General features: G+C 42.7%; 1 long non-coding RNA gene and 1 pseudogene across 2 annotated transcripts in view; one reads left to right on the top strand and one right to left on the bottom strand.

The window, feature by feature from the left end:
* Positions 1-10490, top strand: part of LOC104010610 (thrombospondin-4-like) — a 27936-nt pseudogene extending 17446 nt beyond the window's left edge. Inside the window, exons 8-13 of the transcript XR_015705779.1 lie at positions 260-337; positions 3066-3170; positions 4095-4202; positions 6295-6450; positions 7131-7249; positions 8030-10490. The product of XR_015705779.1 is annotated as a thrombospondin-4-like (transcript). The remainder of the gene's footprint in view (positions 1-259; positions 338-3065; positions 3171-4094; positions 4203-6294; positions 6451-7130; positions 7250-8029) is intronic.
* LOC148055161 (uncharacterized) overlaps positions 1-23069 on the bottom strand; it is a 123749-nt gene that overhangs the window by 78895 nt on the left and 21785 nt on the right. The window lies entirely within an intron of this gene.

Below are 23069 nucleotides of genomic sequence, written 5' to 3' on the forward strand. Positions count from 1 at the left end.
AAAACATAGGCCCATACTAGCTACTATGAAGAAAACTAACTCTACCCCAGCCAAAACCAGCACTGTGTGTCTCTTCAGGGTTGATATGTGTCTGGAGATCCATTGGAAAGTTAGCCTATGGGTATGTCTGTGCCATTCTGAGAGCGGTTTCAGGAGAGGCTATGACTCTTTTCTACACTTAAACTTTGGTGGCTTTTCTTTAGACTTGGATCTCAAATTGATGTAGTTTTTATTACATGTTGATTTGTTTTATTGCTAGATCTGCTTAGATATTGATGAATGCTAGAATGGTGGCCTTGGACTCTGCGTTCCAAATTCCCATTGTATAAACACTTTGGTAAGCACCTTTTCATTTGTGTCTTTAAAAAGCTGATTCTTTTAAAATTCCCTAAGGCTAGGATTGGATTTGTGGCTCTGACTGAAGAGCTGAATAATATAATTTGTTTCTTGGCTTTATCTAAACCAAAGAATCCTTTCCCCTTTTCCCGACTAATAAAATAATCGATACTTCATTTGGCATTAACATGTCCACCTGAGCTGTATCCTTATCACTTTCCCTGAGGAACAGCAGGAACTCTTTTCTCCACACCATCCAGTTATGTGTGTTTATGAGTATGTTATTGCAAAAGCCTCCTTTGAAAGATTAAACCTTTGCTTCCCCTCATCTCTTCCCACCAAGGAACTGCTGCAGCAAGATGTTCCTCTGCCTGCTCTTTTTATAGGAGTAATGTCTTGACTTCATTAGGGTATTTATACAGTACCAGATATCCCTCTAAACAAGTACAGAGAGAAGGAGAGCTGCAACTGATATAACACATTTCAATACAAATACCCATAGGTATTAAATCCAGGAAAACAAGCATAGCAGAAGTAGAAATGGTTTGAAAGGTGTTAGGATCCAACAGAAGGGGCGTATAACCATTTTAATGCTATGAAGCAAGTTGGACCTTTCACTTAACTTATGCCACTGTCAAATGTGATGCTGTTCTGCTACAGCTGGCTGCACAGAGCAGGCTTTCTCCATAACGAGAAAGGTTGAAAGTAACCTGCAGGTGTAAAGGTGGTCCTTTTTGCAGCTAGGTATTGTTGAGGCTACTAGTAGTGTTCAAAGTGGTGTGCTTTCCTTGCAAATAACCTTGTCTTTCTAAGACTGCTAGGACACTGTTCAATATGTCTCTCAATATTTATTCAATTTTTTGGTATCTGAAACATTTCCGTCACATGTTGTATCTTATCGCATGACTAGACATGACTAGCCCTCTTCAGGATGCCTTCAGGCCCTGTTTGCAGAGGGCAACAAGAGGCCTGCCAGCTGTCAAAAACAGAGCAGTGTGGGGTTTTTTTGCTCCTGTCTTCCTTTAGAAGCAGTTTGGTCTGGAAGTGCTGCCTTAAAGGCTATTTTACCAGGGCTTGATATAGAACAGAATATACCAAGCAAATTCATCAGACTCCAGAAGATATTACCCTGGCGTCCATTAAGAGAAAGTGCATGGCCCGGTATGTTTTATATAGGCCATACCATTTGCATGGTCCAGTGATTATTTTACTCTTCAGTCATCCGTATATCTTCATTTTCAGTCTGAAAGTATGCAGACAGCACAGAGTTAAAATTTGGACTGAAGTTAGGAAGAGAGGACAAAAATAATGCCCAGTTGGGTAGTAAATGTTTCTCTCTATCATGGTGGACTGGGACAATCCTGGCAGTTCATCCAACAGGCTTTGTACGGGAAGAGTGAAGTTGTGTGAAGCGCCTCGCTTTCACAAAGGAATGGATGCACAAGTTTGTCAGAGATCTGCTTGTTTCTGTTCTTTGACATGTCAAAAGTAATTATTTGCTATAAGGAGATTGTTTTCAATTAACTTTTATGTCATAGATTACAAATCTACAAGTATGTGAGATAAAAGCCACATTAGATGCCTAAAGAAGACCCCTTCTTATCAGCATTTATCTGTTTATATCTCTCATAGTAATTGTCCGAGCACAAACTGAGATTCCTTGGCTTAGCTTATTTGGGTTTTTTTACACAAGAGTGGCACAAATATAAAAATATATGTATGCTTCTAGGTAAACCAATACAAAAGGTCGCATGGATTTTCTTATTGCAGTGTAAATGCAGATGACTCTGTCTTCAACTCCTGAATTCTTTTCTGAAGAACAGTACTGTGCTTTCCAGCCCTGGGAGCGGAGGGAGCACCAAGTAGCGTATGAACTTTCATTGTAAAAGTCTAACTGAAGTACATTACTTACGTTTTGCCAGCTTGCAAGGGGAAGCAAGAGACTAATTCTGTGTCCTAAATTTGGATACAGTGCATACTTTTGCTGGCACATGCTTTGGTCTCATTTTTAAGTACATCTATTTCAAAGAAGAAGAAACTAGGATATTTTAAGTCTATGCTGTAATGGGAAGATGTCTAGACACGTGTGTTAGGCAAGTCCTCATTTTAAGGGGAGGCCAGAGTTTGACATGCAGTTCTATGCATGTATCTTCAGTTACAACACAAATTAGGCATTGATTTGAAACAGTACCACTTTAATTGGCTAGGAGAAACTTGTGTGCAGATGCACTTGCTTTGCTGATGCAAACTCAGTAACTGTCAGCACAGTTTAAACTTCTCTAGTTGCAGATGTATTCTTGAGATACTGAACAAAACACAGTCATCCCATCTAACCATGGGCTCCTTGCTGAGATGCTAGGTGCGTATTCTGCCTAGGTCTCCTCTTTTCTTTCTTTTCTCCATCTGCATGTGAGGAACCAAAATTGATTCCTGATGGGTGTCTAAAAGAAATCTATAGCTCCCACTGAAATCATTAGGTGTTGCAGGCACACATTCCATTTAAAATCAAGTCTTTGCTCTTTTTAGCTGTGCCTAGATATAGGGAGCTTGAAACAAAGATTTTTCTTTCCATATTGAGAGATGCTGAGGTGTACCTCATTGTACTTCAGTGTCTGTACATGCCTTCTCTATGTTAGTGTTTTCAAGACTGATATGGGGTTTCCCTCTTGAATATTGCTGCAGTGAATCATTAACCTTTTGGTAGTACTATCATGGCATTTTATTGATAGTGTGGCATTGGCTGGGCTGGTGATAGTTATATTTGTGGAAAAGATGCTGACATTGACGGCTACCCTAACAAAGAACTCTCATGCCCTGCTGAAAGCTGCAGAAAGGTAAGAAATTCTTTCTTAATCCTATAATAATTCAGAGCATGAAGGGGTGAAGAGGAATAGTGGAAGAATTGATACAAAAATTCACAGATGCTTCTCCTCACAGTCTGAATCCCCCCAAGGGAGAAATGGAGTATTCAGAGAGTCCCTGAAATGAAACTCAATAGCAACGAAGTTACCATTAAGCAGGTACCCTTTATTGCAGCGCTGGGCAGCACTGGGGATTCTCCACCATAAGTGCTCCACCGATTTGGTGGACTTTCAGAGATTATATACTATAAAGTCCTACATATTCACAGGATTTCCGAGAACTCATTTACATAAACATGAGATTTCCTGGAACTTATTAACATATGCAGATGTCCGATCCGCATGGGCAGTTGTCTCCCGTGGTGGTCTTCAGGTGGTCTTTGGGGGTCTTCAGACGAAGGCTCCTAGTCTTCTTCACTGTGTTTGCTGATTGACCTTTGCTTCTGCGCAAACTCAGTCCTAGCATTACGTAAACTGTGTCCTTCAAGGCTGTTGTCATCCTATTGTGACTTCCTATCTTCCATGCATTTGTTCTCCCAAGGCCCAGTTGTCTGGGATGGGATTATCCCGGAGCCCCCTTATCTTACAACCATTCTAACTACTCTCTAAATCCCAAAGGCCTTTCTTTTGTTTAGTTAAGTGACTAAGATATTTAAATATCCTCCTTGCCCCTAGGCTTTTCAGGAGGCATTTTGATGCAGTGGCTTTGTCTATCTTGGCTTTAACCCTTTCAGAATCATGACTAGATGTATTAATCTTTTTTCAAGTTATTGAATTCCTCTCGATAAATTGTATTTCATTTTATTAATTTATTAAAACAATAATGGAAAATGTTGTTCAAATTATGAAGGCATCCAGTTTACCCATAGAACACCAGACGTCTCATTTTTTGTCAAGGACAATTGCAGATTTGTCTGAAACTCTGGACAAGAAGATGCTGATAGTGATGGGATTGGAGATGCCTGTGACGATGATGTGGATGGAGATGGCATTCCCAATGAGCACGTGCTGCGTATAGATCAGGGTGCAGGGGTCTGTGCAAACAGAAGGATCTCATGTTACTGCAATAGGCACTGATTTTGAAATCTGCCTCACTGCTATTTGCCAAATGTCGTGGTTTAACCCCAGCCAGCAACTAAGCACCACACAGCCGCTCGCTCACTCCCCCCTTGGTGGGATGGGGGAGAGAATCAGAAGGGTAAAAGGGAGAAAACTCGTGGGTTGCAATAAGAACAGTTTAATAATTGAAGTAAAAGAAATTAAAACAGTTAAAGCAAAAACCGTGCACGCAAACAAAGCAAAACAAGGAATTCATTCATTACTTTCCATCGGCAGGCAGCTGTTCAGCCATCCCCAGGAAAGCAGGGCTCCATCACGCATAACGGTTACTTGGGAAGACAAACGCCATCATGCCAATGTCATCCCCCCCCTTCCTTCTTCTTCCCCCAGCTTATATACTGAGCATGACGTCATATGGTATGGAATAGCCCTTTGGCCAGTTTGGATCAGCTGTCCTGGCTGTGCCCCCTCCCAGCTTCTTGTGCACCCCGCAGAGCAGGGGAAGCTGAAAAAGTCCTTGACCAGTGTGAGCACTACTTAGCAAGAACCAAAGCATCAGTGTATCATCGACATTGTTCTCATCCTAAACCCAAAACACAGCCCCATACTGGCTACCAAGAAGAAATTTAACTCTATCCCAGCTGAAACCAGGACACCAAAGATTATCCCATACCCATCACTGTCAGCAGCTCTCTAAATCCCATCTTTTTCTTTTATATAACGCTCACTGTTATAAGACCTAAAAAACCCAGTCTGCCTCACCCAGTCTTAAATCCTACCAGCGTATGCTCCACTATTATATTTTAGCATTGAATTCTACAGCTTTTTGTATACAGAACTTGTGTTCTTCTGTCACGCTCTCCCATAGCATGGCCTTCAGGAATATTACTTACATTAGTGTCTTTCTTTTTAAAGAGCAGGTTGACCTGACATCACATTCCATGACGGATCCAAAACCCACATAAATTAATGGGTGTGTTGCCAATAACTTGAGAAAGCTTTGGATCATGGTCTTAAAGAGAAAGAGGTTTCCATGTGGGAACACTACTGCAGAATATACCAGAGCATAAATTCAGTCCATAAAAGCTCTTTTGTGTTCACCCTGTATCCTCACATGCCCACTGTTATTCTACACTAAGATCCTTCTGTGGTATTGCTTAATGCACTTCCAAGGAAGACAACAAGGATGCTCTGTCCAGAGTACAAATGTCTGTGTGGAACTAGGGCAGACTAGCAATCACAGAAGGTCAATCTCAGGCTGTTTTGCCACAGAGGCCAACCCTAAATTCTGGTAGCTTGAAGCAACTGGTTTTATTAATGTTCTGTAAGTAAAGATGTTAAATCCTCCTTCAACTGTAAATCTATATGCAGTTTCAGCACCTTCACAATCAAGTAACTTCTACAGTGTTGCTAAGCTCTGTTCTGCCTCCTGTTCTGTGTGTGTGAGAGGATGAAGTCATGGATGTGCTAGATGGGAAGGGAAAGTTTACACCACTTTGAAATAAAGTTTCCCCTATATGCCTCCTGATGGTCTTAGAGAGTCAATAGCAGCTTGGCTGACAAAAGAATAAGACTTGTACCTATTTGCATCAAAAAGTCCTCATTTTCCAAGTGTTTCAGCTTTGGTTTGAGTCTCTACCAGAAGGGGGCAACCACCTTTCACCGAGAACATCTACAAACCCTGTCAGGGTCTCTGAACTGCAGCTTTTGAGAAGGACCATGTAAGGAAGCTAGGGCATCAAAACCATACTCACCATGGACCCATCCAAAATGAGAATCAGAAGTCAAAGTTATAAATAAAGACTTATGATATTGGGTGTTTACACTTAGTGTTCCCATGGTGTGGTTCAAAGCAGAGCTTTGAGGGAGCAAGTGAAATCTGGTCCAGAGCTAATATTCATATAAAATGTCAAACTGTTCACAGTAAACATTTTTTGTGAAAGTAGAAATGAATACAAGAGTTATATAAATCCACTAAAGTAGAAATTAAAGATTCAGGGCCCGGTTCATGTCTGATTTGGATCTGTGTCTCTTGCAGGATAACTGTGTCTTGGCTCCCAATGTTAACAGAGAAATAGTGACCAAGAAATCTTTGGAGATGCTTGTAACAACTGCCACAATGTCCTGAATAATGACCAGAGGGAGACGGATGGTGATGGGAAAGATGTTTGTGATGATGACATGGATGGAGATGGTTGGTAATTCTTCACTTCCAGCTTCTCTGATGTTCTTGAAACTTGCCCAGAATGTGCCGTGCATTAGGAGATTTTCTGTCACCACATTGCCTTTCTTCATGAAACCTCTGTTTGGCATCCTTTTCATTTAGATTAATTTATATCTTTTAGCCTCCATCTGAAGCACTGAACACTTTATAACAGATATAAACTGAACCATGTTTCATGTATAAGTTAAAGTCATTGGTCATTCAGTAATTCCTTAAAGGTGCAAACATGTCTCAGAGTATTCAGCTGCTGCCTATCCCAGATGCCCAAGAGCTACATAATGTATTATTTTCATCACTGTAGGAGGCTTGAAAGAAGTAAAAAAAACTCACAACCCTTCAGATGTAATAACAAAGATGAAATGTCCCATCCTGTAAGCTGTGATACAGGGAACAGGATAGAATGAAGTGTGTGTAATTAATGAAGTGTATGTGATTGGGTTGAAAGCTGTTCTTTAGCAAGATGTTTCTAACTTCTACTAAATGAATGGATGCACACATAAGAAAGATTTGTTGTGCAGGTTTATAATGTCATTGCAAGATTAAGCAGTTGCTGAAAAGGAATGGTGTCTTTACTATTCTTGATACTCATGTTGTCCAATAAAAAATAATGGGAATTGTTTTTAACTAACATCCAATCCACTTTTTACTAGGTATTAAGAACCTTTTGGATAATTGTCAGAGGATCCCCAGCCAAGACCAGGAGGACAAGAATAATGATGGTGTTGGTGATGCCTGTGCCAGTTGCTCTACAATCAGCAACCCAAACCAGGTTAGCAGGCAGAAGGAAAAAATATCCTCATTTAGGGAGAGGGACTGCTGAGATCCAAAGAGATGCAAGAGAATGAGACAGCCCCTGCAGCCACAGTGTTTATCTTTTAACAGTAGGTATTCAGGAACATTTTATGGAGCTTCAAACTCTGTCAACATTGGAAAGGGGAGCCACCAGGTGTATTCTCATACCTTGGGATGTTGTTAGCACCTCTCCCCCACCAGTATCTTCTACCATGATGCTATGAAATGTGGGCCTCTCCAGTCCCATGGAGTCCAATGTCACACTCCACACAGTGGTGTGATTTAGTTACACTTGGCATTTCTTAAATTAGGACCATCCTGATGTCCTTATTTAGCAAAACTTTCACTGCTCCTAGGTGAGAAGTCAGTGAGACTTTTGATGTGTTTTAAATTCTGATGAAGCCCTTTGTGACTAACAAAACCTGCTGAAAACTTTAGAGAAACATGGTAGATTTTTAAAGCTGCTTAAGAAATGAACATTGGTTAGAAATGAGGAATATTTATTTCCAGTAGTAGACGAATCTTGCTTGAACGGCTCCAATCAAGTTTAACCCTGTTTATTAATTGTATGGTTTTTTCTTTAATCAAACTGACTTTTTGGTTAAATGGATGATGCAAACAAGAAAAATACATTTTATAAAACAAATGTTTTTCTATGCTTTTATTTTAATTGTATTTGATTTGGTTGTGTTTTAATACTATTTTAATAGATACTCTCAGCAGATGATATTGCAACTTTCTCTGTTTTCTTTTGCAGTCAGATGTTGACAATGACCTGGTTGGAGATTCCTGCGATACCAATCAGGACATGTATGCTGTGTCGTGGCTCATAATATCATCAGTAGCCCAACTAAAGTGCATCTACACCAATGCACACAGCATGGGCAACAAACAGGAGGAGCTGGAAGCCATTGTGCAGCAGGAAAACTATGACATAGTTGCCATCACGGAAACATAGTGGGATGACTCGCACAACTGGAGTGCTGCAATGGATGGCTATAAGCTCTTCAGAAGGGATAGACAAGGAAGGAGAAGCAATGGGGTAGCGCTGTATGTTAGGGAATGTTTTGATTGTCTAAAGCGTCAAGATGGTGATGAAAGGGTTGAGCGTTTATGGGTAAGAATCAGGGGGAAGGCCAACAAGGCAGATATCATGGTGGGAGTCTCTTATAGACCACCCAACCAGGATGAAGAGGCAGACGAAGTATTCTATAAGCAGCTGGGAGAAGTCTCACGATTGCTAGCCCTGGTTCTCATGGGAGACTTCAACTTACCAGATGCCTGCTGGAAATACAATACAGCAGAGAGGAAACAGGCTAGGAGGTTCCTGGAGTGTGTGGAAGATAACTTCCTGACACAGCTGGTGAGGGAGCCAACTAGGGAAGGGGCCCCGCTGGACCTGTTGTTTATGAACAGAGAAGGCCTGGTGGGTGATGTGGTGGTTGGAGGCCATCTTGGGCATAGTGATCATGAAATGATAGAGTTTTCAATTCTCGGAGGAGTAAGGAGGGGGGTCAGCAGAACTGCTACCTTGGACTTCTGGAGGACAGACTTGGGCCTGTTTAGGAGCCTGGTTGACAGAGTCCCTTGGGAGGCAGTCCTGAAGGGCAAAGGAGTCCAGGAAGGCTAGACATTCTTCAAGAAGGAAGTCTTAAAGGCGCAGGAGTAGGCCGTCCCCATGTGCCAAAAGATGAGCTGGTGGGGAAGACCGGCCTGGCTGAACAGAGAGCTTTAGCTGGAACTCAGGCGTAAAAAAGAGAGTTTACAATCTTTGGAAGAAGGGGCAGGTGACTCAGGCGGACTACAAGGATGTCGTGAGGTTATGCAGGGAGAAAATTAGAAGGGCCAAAGCCCAACTAGAAATTAATTTGGCTACTGCCGTAAAAGACAACAAAAAAATGTTTCTTGCAACAAAAGGAGGGCTAAGGAGAATCTCCATCCTTTATTGAATATGGGGGGTAATATAGTGACAAAGGATGAGGAAAAGGCTGAGGTACTTAATGCCTTCTTTGCCTCAGTCTTTAAGAGTTAGACCAGTTGTTCTCGGGGTACCCAGCCCCCTGAGCTGGAAGACAGGGACAGGGAGCAGAATGAAGCCCCCATAATCCAAGGGGAAATGGTTAGTGACCTGCCACACTACGTAGACACACACAAGTCTTGGGATCCACTCAAGGGTACTGAGGGAGCTGGCGGAGGTGCTCACCCAGCCACTTTCCATCATTTATCAGCAGTCCTGACTAACCGGGGAGGTCCCAGTTGACTGGAGATTAGCAAATGTGATGCCCATCTACAAGAAGGGCCGGAAGGACGATCAGGGGAACTACAGGCCTGGCAGCCTGACCTCGGTGCTGGGGAAGGTTATGGAGCAGATCATCCTGAGTGCCATCACACAGCAGCACGTGCAGGACAACCAGGTGATCAGGCCCGGTCAGCATGGGTTTATGAAAGGCAGGTCCTGCTTGACTAACCTGATCTCCTTCTATGACAAGGTGACCCGCTCTAGTAGATGAGGGAAAGGCTGTGGATGTTGTCTACCTGGACTTTAGTAAAGCCTTTGACATGGTTTCCCACAGCATTCTCCTGGAGAAATTGGCTGCTCACGGCTTGGATGGTTGGATGGGTGTACTCTTTGCTGGGTAAAAAAAACTGGCTGGATGTCTGGGCCCAAAGAGTGGTGGTGAAAGGAGTTAAATCCAGTTGGCGGCTGGTCACAAGTGGTGTTCCCCAGGGCTCAGTACTGGGGCCAGTTCTGTTTAATATCTTTATTGGTGATCTGGATGAGGGGATTGAGTGCACCCTCAGGAAGTTTGCAGATGACACCAAGTTGAGCGGGAGTGTGGATCTGCTGGAGGGTAGGAAGGCTCTACAGAGGGACCTGGACAGGCTGGATCAATGGACCGAGGCCAACTGTATGAGGTTCAACAAAGCTAAGTGCCGGGTCCTGCACTTGGGTCACAACAACCCCATGCAATGCTACAGGCTTGGGGAAGAGTGGCTGGAGAGCTGCCTGGCAGAAAAGGACCTGGAGATGTTGGTCTGGCTGAATATGAGCCATCAGTGTGCCCAGGTGGCCAAGAAGGCCAATAGCATCCTGGCTTGTATCAGAAATAGTGTGGTCAGCAGGACTAGGGAAGTGATTGTCCCCCCGTACTCGGCACTGGTGAGGCTGCACCTCGAATACTGTGTTTAGTTTTGGGCCCCTCACTACAAGAAAGACATTGAATTGCTGGAGAATGGCCAAAGAGGAGCAACGAGGCTGGTGAAGGGTCTAGAGAACAAGTCTTATGAGGAGCTGCTGAGGGAAGTGGGGTTGTTTAGCCTGGAGAAAAGGAGGCTGAGGGGAGATCTTATCGCTCTCTACAACTACTTGAAAGGAGGTTGTAGCAAGGTGATGGTCTGTCTCTTCTGCCAAGTACCAAGTGATAGGACAAGAGGAAATGGCCTCAAGTGATGCCTCTCTGAATACTCCGTTTCTCCCTTCAGGAGATTCAGACTGTGAGGAGAAGCATCCGTGAATTTTTGTATCAGTTCTGGCGACCCAGATGGGATCCTCTCTGTTCGGCTGCAGGACCCGTTGAGAAAGGGATTCCCTAGGGTACCCCCGGAAAATTGCCTCAATTGGATCACTGCGGGAGCAGACAAGGACCATCTTCGGAAAAAGGTATTCTTTCTTAAGTTTGGTTTGGGACTAGTCATTTGTCGGAAACCCCTGTAAGCCGTGAGTGGTTCACGCTGGGTGGAGTATACCAGGCTGCTAGCGCCTTAAAGGTATACACTGGGGAGCACTTTGGTGCTCATTTGGTGGTTATTTGTGAATTCTTGCTTTTGGGTATATTGGATCTTGGCTTTGGAACTCGGTTATTTGATTTGGGGATTGTGTTTGGCATGTTATAAGGACAAGTAGTTGCTCTGTGTTTGCTTTTAGGATTTTTTGTTCATTGTATTGGTATTTGAGCATTTTGTTGTCAAAAGTGTGTATACTGTCCTGTGCATGTGTGAATGAGACGTACTCTTAGTACAAAGTTAGTGCGGAGTCCTGATCCGCGGTTTCGTTGTCCCGCAAGGGAAACAGCCGGAGACGGACAAAGCAAAAGAAAGAGGTTGTACGGATGTAAAACAGTAATTCTGTAACCCTCTAAGTGGTAAAGTGTGAACCGTGGAACTAACTGTTAAGATACTGCGGGAATACAGGAGAGAACTGGGACCAATAAAATGGGAGGGTCACAACAAAGTAAAGAGATACCAAAGAAATCTCCATTAGGTTGCATTTTATATCACTGGAAGGACATAGGGGGTCCTCCTGGAGGAAATGTGAATAAGAAAACTCTAATTAAGTATTGTAATCAGTGGTGGCCATTGTATAAATTAGATGATGAAGGGAAGTGGCCTTTGAATGGGACTCTGAAGTATAATGCCTTGCTGCAACTCCTGTTATTTTAAGGAGGGAGGGAAAATGGGACAAAGCTATGTATGCGGATGTGTTTTTCACCCTCCGAAATCAGCCTGAGTGGCAGAAAGATTGTGGTTTTAATTTTGCTCCCCAAGATCCCATGGTGTTAGCTTTGGAGAAGGAAAATCAGAAAGAGTTAAGGAAGTTGAAGCAATGTTGTTCAGCACGTAGTATTGGACAGAGGTGTCTGAAGGTGAAAGAGAAACCCAGAAAGGCGGAAGAAAGGATAGAGGACTATGTGGCACCCCTGGGTCCGGGATCAGCTTCAACTTCAACCTCTCCAACGGTCCCAGACAGTGAGGAGGAGGTTTCGGAAGGAGATGTGGGACCCTCTGTTTCCTCGAGACATACCCCAGTTACGACCAGGACCCGCAGTAAAATAAGACCTATTATAGAGGCGCCTTTAAGGCAGGCAATGGGCCCTGGGGGACCCAAGGTAATAAGGGTGCCTTTCCAGATGGATGATATGGATAAGTGGAAGGATGCAGTCAAGGGGTACAGGGAGGACCCAAGTGGGGTTGTGAAAAGGTTTGAGTGGATTATTAACCAGATATAAAGAATTTAGAAAAGTTGCTGGAGGAAGCGTGGAGAGTATATTGGAAAAGGGAGGGGGAGGACAGAAGGAAACTGGGAAAGGAGATAGTGGCTGCATTAGCTCAGCAAAATTTGGAAAGAATGCAAAAAGGAGGAGCTGGGCAAATAGGGAAAAGAATGGATAATAGAGGAAGGGGTAGTTTGAGATATAACCAATGCGCTTATTGTAAAGAGCTTGGACATTGGAAAAAGGAATGCCCACAGGAGACATGTAATTTGAAGACTGTGGCAGAATTACAAGAGAATGATTGACGGGGACTAGGGGAATCCTCCCTAGAGGAACCCTTGGTAAAAGTTCAGCTAGGGAAAGAAGAGAAACCTGTAGAATTTTTGATAGGCACGGGTGCCACATTCTCTGTATTGAATCAAACCTTATTACCTATAAGTGAACAAAATGTTAATGTTGTGGGAGCAACCGGGCAGGTTGAAAAAGCTTTTTTCTTGAAACCGCTAAAATTTAGAATTGGGAAGAGCGTGGGGATTCACAAATTTCTCTACCTGCCTGAGGCTCCTAGACCGTTACTGGGGAGGGACCTATTAGAACAACTAAATCCCAAAATAAAATTTAGAAACGGGGAAACTGAATTTAAAATGCCAGACAAAAAACACATTGAAATTTTAAGTTTGGTTCTTACTGAACCCCAAACCGGAGAAGAAGAAATTATACAAGAAATAAAAGACCAGGTATACCCAGGAGCGTGGGCCTCAGGAATACCCGGAAAGGCTAAAAATGCTGAATTGGTTGTTGTTAAACTCAAAGAAGGGGCACGAGCGGTTAAGATAAAACGATACCCCTTGAGATTGGAAGATAGGCGAGGGGTAAAAAGTATTATACAAGAGCTTATAAAATTTGGACTATTAATTGAATGCTCTTCAGAATATAACGCTCCCATTCTGCCTGTCAAAAAGCCTGATGGCAAAACTTATCGATTGGTGCAAGATTTGCGGGCAGTAAATCAAATAGTTGAAGATTTGTATCCGGTAGTGGCAAACCCATATACTCTGCTGACTAGTTTAAAGGAAACCTATGAATGGTTTACTGTATTAGATTTAAAGGGTGCATTCTTTTGCCTTACCTTGGCTCCAGAAAGCCGCAGTTTGTTTGCCTTTGAATGGGAAAACCCCGATACAGGACGAAAAACCCAACTGACCTGGACAGTGTTACCAGGTCATAGGATTTAAAATAGCCCTACCATTTTTGGAAATCAATTAGCTAAGGAATTAGAGACCTGGGGGAGGCCCCCAGGAAACGGGATTCTTTTGCAATATGTGGATGATATTTTAATAGCCACAGAAAAGGACGAAGAATGCAAAGAACGGACTGTGAGCTTGTTAAATTTTCTCGGACTAAGTGGTTACCGAGTCTCATTACAGAAAGCCCAGATCTTGGGGAGGGGGTGGGGGAAAAAAAAAAAAAAAAAAAAAGAAGTAACATACCCGGGATTCGTGATTTCTAAGGGACAAAGACAGCTCGGGAACGACCGAAAGGAAACCATCTGCAGGACCCCAGAACCAGCCACGGTAAAAGATGCAAGCAGACCAGACCTGAAGGAGGAGCCGCCGGAGGAAGAGGAAGCCGACCACACGCGGTATACTGATGGGAGCAGTTTTGTAAAGAATGGAGTTCGAATGGCGGGATACGCTGCGACCGCCACAGACCAACTGGTGGAAGCAAAGTCACTCCCTAAGGGCACATCTGCACAACGAGCCGAAATCCGAAATAATTGCTCTAGTGAGGGCGTTGGAGCTTGCCAAAGGACTGCGAACAGATTCAAAGTATGCCTTTGGTGTAGTCCATGCCCATGGAGCAATTCGGAAAGAACGAGGACTCTTAACTGCTCAAGGGAAAGGTATAAAACATGCAGATATAATTTTGCGACTTTCAGATGCTGTACAACTTCCGTCAGCAGTGGCGAGTGATTATGCACTGCAAAGGGCATCAGAAAGGTAACACTGACAGGGAAGTGGGAAATAAATTGGCTGATCACGAGGCGAGACGAGCTGCGGAACAAGTTGAGGTATTAAGTAGAATTCCTGAAAAATCTTTGCCACTGCCTGAGACAAACATATGATTTAGATCTTGGTGAAACCACCTCTGACGGTATCTTATGTGGACAACAATCATCTCAGTTATATGAACCATGCTTATTAGAACATTCTGTTAACAACTGCAAATGGATAATCCTGTCTCCTGATGCGTTTGGAACGTCTGTAGAAATTTATGCCAGGCACGTGTGTTTAGTGACTAAGAACTGATCGGTAGTTGAAGAATATCACCTAATCACTCCCTTTATGTGAAACGTATTCATTTTTCACATATACAGAAGAACAAGTGGCAACGTTTTGGCATTATGAGAGCCTAAATAGAAGTCGGGCAAGCACACCTCTGGAAAAATTAAACAAAATCTTAAACCAATCTCAGGAACTCGGAGAACATTTAAAGAAACGAAATAAGACACTGGCTGAGTCCATCGTTAAAACAGTAATAACTAAGGACAAACTTGTTGGACTGTCTAGTCAAATTAAAGATGATACCGCCCATCACTGGTGGGATATCTTTGTGGGATACTCACCCTCTGCAGAGAAAACTTTGACCGTTCTAGTCCACCCACTCTTGATATTATTGGTGTTTGTTACTATACTAACAGTTGTCAATTGCCTTTTGTGGTATAAGCTGAAGAAATTGGCTATGAGAGTTTGGGCCTTGCCTAAGGTGATAAAATATGAAAACTTAAGACCTTTGTAAAGAAATTTACAAAGTTTAAAGAAAGGGGGGGAATGAAAGGGTTAAAGCCAAGATAGACAAAGCCACTGCATCAAAATACCTCCTGAAAGAATTAAAGCCTAGGGGCAAGGAGGATATTTTAAATATCTTCCTCCTTAACTAAACAAAAGAAAGGCCTTTGGGATGTAGAGAGTAGTTAGAATGGTTGCAAGGTAAGGGGGCTCCGGGATAATCCCATCTCAGACAACTGGGCCTTGGGAGAACAAATGCACGGAAGATAGGAAGTCACAGAAGAACGACAACAGCCGCCTCGAAGGACACCGTTTAAGTGATCCCGGGACTGAGTTTGCGCAGAAGCAAAGGTCAATCGGCGAACACGGTGAAGAAGACTACAAGCCTTCGTCTGAAGACCCCCAAAGACCACCTGAAGACCACCACGGAGACGACTGCCCATGCGGATCGGACATCTGCATATGTTAATAAGTTCCAGGAAATCTCATGTTTATGTAAATGAGTTCTCGGAAATCCTGTGAATATGTAGGATTTTATAGTATATAATCTCTGAAAGTCTACCAAATCGGTGGAGCACTTATGGTGGAGAATCCCCAGTGCTGCCCAGCACTGCAATAAAGGATACCTGCTTAATGGTAACTTCGTTGCTATTGAGTTTCATTTCAGGGACTCTCTGAATACTCCATTTCTCCCTTGGGGGGATTCGGACTGTGAGGAGAAGCATCTGTGAATTTTTGTATCAACAGGAACAGGGACAGACTGCCCTGAACTTGGTTTCCCTGCACTGCAAGCTGCTGGCACCTGAAATAAGCGCGGTGCAGAAGCAAGCTGATGCAGCCATACTGCATGCAGGCTCCAGCCAGCTGGGGCTCAGCCACCTCCAAGCTTGGGTCTGTCTACGCCCAGACATGTGAATGCTGGAGTGCGGGAAACAGCATCGGAGGGGGGAATGGGAAGGAAGAAGTGTGTAGAAATGGGCCTGAAGAGCCAGAGAAGCCCAAAGGAGACTGCTTTCATCTGGATGTCCTCATCCAGCAGAGGAAGAATGCGGCAGATGAAATTTGTTATGGAAACAGAGGAAGCATGAAAGAAAATCTGTGTAGGTGGGGAGACAAGGGGGAAAAAAACCACAGGTAGAACCACCTGTCTTGAGCAGGTGAGAAATGGAATAGGAAAACAAAAAACAATCATTGGACCAAAACACATGCCAGCTTGCATCTATGGCTAAATTCTTATCAGAAATAGGCAGTGGGCAGCTGCACTTAAAAACTCTTTTTTGGTAGCAAATTTGGGTTTCAACATACTGTAATGCTGTTAAGGGCCACAATATAAACCTGGCTGGGGAAACAAGTCTGAAAGCATGCTCTGCCAGAACATGTAATCATCTAGAATTGAAATACTTTGACACAACTGAACTGTTTTTTACTGATGTTTGTTTTCCTGAAAACCTCTTTCTGATTTTCCTTTTATTATTTAAGTAGGGCATGAATATCTTTGGGATGAAACCACTAGTTTTGAAACAGCTTTAACAAAAAAAAAAACAAAATAAAACACTATTTCGACAGACCAAAACAATTCTCTCCCTCTTCTTCCCTCAATTATCCTTTCAAAGCCTGTGAAATGCAAGGTTTTGCTTCAACAGAACATTTGTGGGTAAAGCTGTACCTGTTTCTCAAAAAAACAAACCAAACCAAACCAAACAACCCCAGAATAACTGGGGAAAAAAAATACATGGATCAAGGCATAGAAGCACTTCAAGTTGGGTCCTGCTTTGCTTCATTTTGTGTAACTGCATATTGGTCTTTTCTGCCTTTCTGTCCCCATCACTGAGGCTCTCATGTCTTGACTGATGCTGTACCCCATCTTTTTCCTTGATGCACAACCTTGCTCCTCTGAAATCTATTCTTCACGCTACTATTCAAACTATTTTCCTGGTCAAAACCATCCACTCCCTCCCTACCGCTTCACTGCCTCTTGCTTCTTCCCCAGAGATCAAACACAAATGCCTTCATTTCTTTGCACATTTTTCATAATTTAACTCTTTGGGCCTCTCTCCCTTGGTGTCCCGTGGGTGCAGGAACAGCTCAGGAGATGGGGAAGAAGAGTGAAAAGAAGAGAGAAAAAACTCCCCCCAAAAGATAACTGCCTTTTCTTTGTTCAATTCTTAAGGCTCACCACAAAATACAATGTCCTCAAAATGCTGCCATTTAGATTAGGAACCAAGGTTTTGAAACCATAACCAAATATTCCAAAGGTACCGTGTCCTCCCACTTACACATGGCTTCATCTACCTGCCAACTTTGGCAAGGATGTGGAAGTTGTGCTCCCTGGGACAGTGACTCATTTTTCCAGCCATATTGCAGGGCACAGAGCTGGTCCCCAGCTCTGGGCTGGCACCTGCAGAGTCTGGCACCTCGGGAACTGAAAAACTGTCCTAAATGTGTTTTAATAGACAGAATGCATGACCATGGAGGTGGATAAATACTGCAAAACAAATACAAACATTTTTTTTTAAATCTCTCTTTAAAGTGTCCATAAGAGATGTATATTTGCTGTTGCTTCCTCTCAAAATAATGCCAAAGGACCAAAGGCTACAGTGCTACAATAAATATTTTTAGAACTACTTCACACTTGGGAATTTATGGCCAATTAAACAAAAAAACATCTCACTGACAAGAGTGTGATTCCTTTCACGTAACATCAGTACGAGTATTTGATCTCTAAACTGGTAAAACAGACACACAGTTCCCTGCCAAGATTATGGCTCCGTAAAGGACTGCAATAAAATTTTAAATGTTAATTTTTATTTAAATACAAAATTTAAAAAATTCTAATTAAAATTAATTACAATTCTGTCCCCTCTCAAGAAAGAGAGAGTGAGGTCCTAGAAGCATCATGCAAAGTGTTTGCTTACAGCCTGGCTTCAGGAGCTAGGAGTGCTCCACGATCCAGCCAAAAGCTAAGGAATCAATAAGTGGCCAGCACTTTCAAAACACAGTTCATCACTGGGAAGCCAAAACTGGATAAATATTTTGAAGGTGGTATTACAACTGGGCTGAATTAGCTTCAGGAGTCTTTGAACTTTTAACAGCCCCAAACATAATTATTAAATTAGAGAGCAGATAATAATAAGAAAGCCTACTTTCAGATGGTCCATTTCTCATTCAAAGACATCAAATGCTCTAAATTAAGAGGGTGATTATCTTTCCACTTCATGCTAAAAGCTATTCTTTGTGCCATTTCTTCCCACACTGAGCTTTCAAGACTATGAACTAGAAAAGAAATTTGGCAATACTGAAAAGCATGTTGTTGAAGGCTTCTTGAATCACTTTTCTGTTGGATAAAGAGAAAGTATATTTTATTAGGGATACAAGCTGCATTAAAACCACACTACTGATGGAAAACGACTTTATGAAATTTGGATATGAGCACATAATTTGTCTCCCACACACTTGAGTTTCTTGGTTTGTTCACTTTATTGCCAATCTAAGCATCTAGTAAGTCTAAGTAATTCCTGGCAAGCAATTTCAGCACGCACACGTTGAACAGTTTTTAAGTCGCAGCTCACAGACAAGCATCATGTCTGTACTGGGCACTCTTACAGGGCCATCGGCAACTTCTGGTGACTGGGGGTAAGAAGGTGATATTGGGATAACCCAAGCAAAGCGATATTAAATGACAATTTAATGAAATTAAATGAAAATTAAAATGAAATTAAATTAATTAAATGAAAATTAGGACAGAACGTACAAAGAGGGTATACTGGGCAGAAGGAAAGGTCACTGGCAGCAGAGCACAGAAACCCTGAAACTAGCCCCAGCATAAGCCTGTCGGTTCATCTGTGTTGCAGGCACGGGGTGCTACAACCAGCTTCTGGACTCAGGCTGCTGCAGAGGGAAGTGTTTCACAGAAAGTCAAGCGCAGAAGGTAAGCAGGGCATCAACTCGATCAGCAAGTGGTTAAATGAAGAAACAACCTTAACTGTGGAAGGGGAAATTCAAATTTTAACTGCTCAGCAGTGGTACTTTGTGACTGAGGAATGATCTGGCATGGAGGGCAAGAAGACCCAACTGCAAGAAGGGGTTAAACTGGCTGGAAGCAGGGATGCCAGAGACAGAAAGACTCCCTTCAAGGGAGTGAGGTTTCCCTTGGTGATGAGATAAGAAACAGCCTCAGCATTGTCTTGTAGCCATCCTGGAATGCAAGTGCTCAGGGGCCCAAGCTCAGGGGCCACCTTTGGGCAGCAGAGCTGGGCTGGAGGATGGACCCACAGCCAGGCTGAGGTGCTCCCATGCAACTGCTCAGGAGATTGGTGCTGGTGCAAGTGTATATAAGGAATTTGCTTTGTGACACATCTTTGCAGACTCCTTGTAGAACTGCTTATTGCAGTAGGACTCTGCCCAATGCATTGTTCATTAATATATTTTTTTTTTTTATATTTAAGCACAAACGTGTGTTTAATTTGCCTCGAGGGGTACCATAAAAATTCCCCAACACTGTGCACTCACTAGCACTCCCTCTTGGGAGGATAACACAAAACAACTAGATGCCCTCAGCAATGGAGGCTGCCTGAACCTCCAGGGCAAGCACATTCACAACCTTGAAGCAGGCCTGATGCCAAGTTTGGTGCAGAAACTAAGTTTCAGTCCCACATAATTTAATTTTTAAAAATTAAGCAATCCAGCCATTGGTGAGCATTTAGCTCAGGAAAGTTATATTAAAACTCTGAAAGAAACTTGAATTTTAAAATCTAGTTTTAGCCGCAGCTCCTTTCATGCTTTTGAAGCTCTTTTAATTAAAAAGACAATTAGAGATAAACAATATCTGCTGTGGTCAGAGGCCATGTGAACACGATGACTCAAGGCACACTGAAGAAAACCCCTTGTAAAGGATCCACAGCATTGTGCATTGCAGTAGTGTGTCACATAACACCAAGAACATAGAATTAAAATTATAAACACAATACTTGAAGAGTTATTTTCTAATTTGCTTCTTCTGCTACTAAAATAGTTGCCAGAGACGAACTCAACATTAGACTGAATTGATTTGTTCTACTGTAACATGTCCCCTAACAGCCTCTACTGACACTACCAGTGCAACAAACCTGGGATAGGTTTATTGCAGTGGGTTTCTGCACAACGAAAGAGGAGGAAGGCTGCAAGTCCTGTGATCCTTGACTCTTCCTGTTGTGAAACACACTCGACGGATGAGCAATTGACAGGAAGAGGCTGAAAATGGAAAATCATCCCATTTGGGTTTGGAAGTGGGTGGGTAGAGGGAATCAACTGCCTCTTCTGAGGGAGCACCCCTATACATGAAGAGATGTGGAAGGAGCCCCATTTCCTTTTAGGGGCAGTAGTGGGTTAATCTCTCTTACTGACGTGTGTTTTCATTTAATTAGCTACTGTTGTTGACATCATGACACAACAGATGATAGTCACCAGGATGAAATAAAGCGCATACATGAAGCGGGTGCTTGTTGACCGTTTTATCTCGGGGCAGCATTTGCAGCACAAGGAACAAGCAGCAGTACTGCAGCAGCAGGCCAACTGGAAAGCAAGACAAAACCACAAGTCATTCCATCATGATCACTAGGTTTCTATCACAAAAGTCAGACAGGGAAGCTGAGAGACTTCCTGTAAAACTCCAGAATTTCTTAAGTCATCTCCTCCCAGCTGATATTTAAGTAGAAGCAGACTGTCTTGTTTATCAAAAGTCACTAGGTTTAAGCACACCAGTTTCTAGTTTTTCCCCACACTAAGGATGAGGAGGAACTGCTCCTGATTTCTTAATCCTGCGCTCTGCTATCTCTATGCAGCTCATGGTCCTGGCACGTTTCACCCAGCAGAATAGGCATTGCAATGATCAAGCTCTATTTCCTGCAATACACTCTTATCCCCTCCATAGTGGAAAAAACAAATCTGCACAAGTAGGGCACAGACTCTAAAACTGTTTACTTTTAAAGTACAGACAAAATGATTTTGTTTTTAAGACAAGCTAGAGATGGGTTTTGTTTTACAACAAGCTGTACAGATCCATTTCAATTCACCAGAGCCACACTGTCCTTTTTAAGGTGCCCTTTCTGGCGTACACACAGACAAAAACATTTTTTTTTTCCTAGGGAACTTTTTATGCTACTAAAGACTTTGAGCAAATTAAAGGGGGGAGGGAAAACTGTTTAAGCCACACTTTGGGACAGTTGTGCTGAACACTTTATAAACAGACAACAACTAAAAAAACCCCAACCAAACAAAAACCACATTGACAGTTCTATATATCTCGGGCAGTAGAAAAAGAACCTGGAAATATTTTGCTTACTGCAAACAAAGCAAAAGATAGCCGAAGGACCCAAAATACAATGGCACAATCTTGTACTGCCAGAGAAGAAATGCAACTTCACAGTTATTTAGACACACTTTGCAAAGGTGAAAGTGGTGATTCCACTTGCAAGATGGCAAGGAAAAAAACAAAACAAAACAAAACACAACCCCACAAAGCTGCAAGGAAAATAATACCAAATCACACTTTAGCTGATATTTAGCCAATTCTGTCTCCAATATTTAAATGCTATTAGAGACAGAATTCCTTGTGTATTTTTAGTTCTTTTCTACCTGCAACTATCTGAGGGTTCACCAAGAAAAAAAATCAAGCAGCATAGCAAAAAGCACATAATTGCCTTATTCAACAGGGAAAAAGGTATTGAACAAATCCTGAAAGGGATCTAGCTTGGGGCTCATTATTTCCTTGCTGTCAACAGTATCATCAACGTTCAAAGCAGCTGGATTCATCTTCCTTGCCTTCTACTTTAAGAAAAGTCATATATAAAGATATAAATATATGCCTTATTTTTATACATAACGCAGCAGTGTCCTTGGCCAGGCCCTTTCTTGCAACAGGCAGCAGCTTCATATGGCTCCCTTCCTTAACCCAGCAGTCACAACCACAGGAGGAATTTTTGGATGTCAGCAGGTGGCCAGGAGCAGGGAACCTCTCTTCCATGTCTCACTGCTGCAGACCCAGAGCAACCTCACCCCTCAGCATTCCCATTTTTGGGGAGCTCCCTGTGGCTAGTGTGCAGTGCAGGGGCAGTGCGCTGCCAGTGCCAGGGGCTTGAGCACACCAAGAACAAGTCCGAGGCTGCTTTTTCCCTGTGTTTCCTCAGCCTTTGGAGGGGATGTGCAAATGTTGAGAGGCCCCCAGAGAAGGGGGTTTCACATGTGTGTTTGCAGATGCGCATATCTGATATAACTCCACAAGAGTCTCACAACCAGATTGATTGATCAAAGAGCCTCAAATCATTTTTAAGAAGCATCTTGAAAAGACTCCCAGCTTATTATTTCCTTGCCTATCTATCTGCTGCAATACCCAAGCTCAGGCTTCCTGCCTTGAGCCCTGCACAAAGGGTGTATGAAACAGGACCTTGCCTCACTTGACAACAGCTCTTCGGTTTGCAGAACAAATGAAACAGGGACAGTCCAACCTGGGTCCCACTCTGCCCTTCTCTCAGTTCGCTGGATCTCACGCCAGAGGGGACAGGGGCCTCAAAGCACGCAGCTGCTAAAACTGCTGCTGTTGCAAAACAGAAATTCTCCCCCAAACACACAAAGCTCCAATTGTGGGGAATAAACAGAATAGGCTCATGTTGGCACCAAAGCTGGAAATTAAAAATACTATGATGTGCATAAGCACATCATGCAAGTATACTTTCAAAATAGAAGACAGTGGTGGCTGAATGGCAATTTTAATTTTTATATGTAGTGAAATTAAGTTAATTTCTACAGCATCAACGACAAATCCAAGAAATAAGGAAGCTATGGCAAGTTAACAATTCAGCAAACAAACGGAGCAATTAACATTTCAAAACAAAAACATACCAGAAAAGTATAATCCACTTCAGAATTATTGAGGGGGGGAATAGATTAAGACTAAAGGTCCTTTCAATCTGTATCAGACAGGTCCAAAGTATCCAGGATGAACTTCAACTGCTGGCCATACTCACCATAAGGTTAAAAACTA

The sequence above is a fragment of the Nipponia nippon genome, unplaced genomic scaffold (assembly GCF_047370975.1).
Source record: "Nipponia nippon isolate SJK-2023a ecotype South Korea unplaced genomic scaffold, ASM4737097v1 scaffold_26, whole genome shotgun sequence".
NCBI classification, from domain to species: Eukaryota; Metazoa; Chordata; class Aves; order Pelecaniformes; family Threskiornithidae; genus Nipponia; species Nipponia nippon.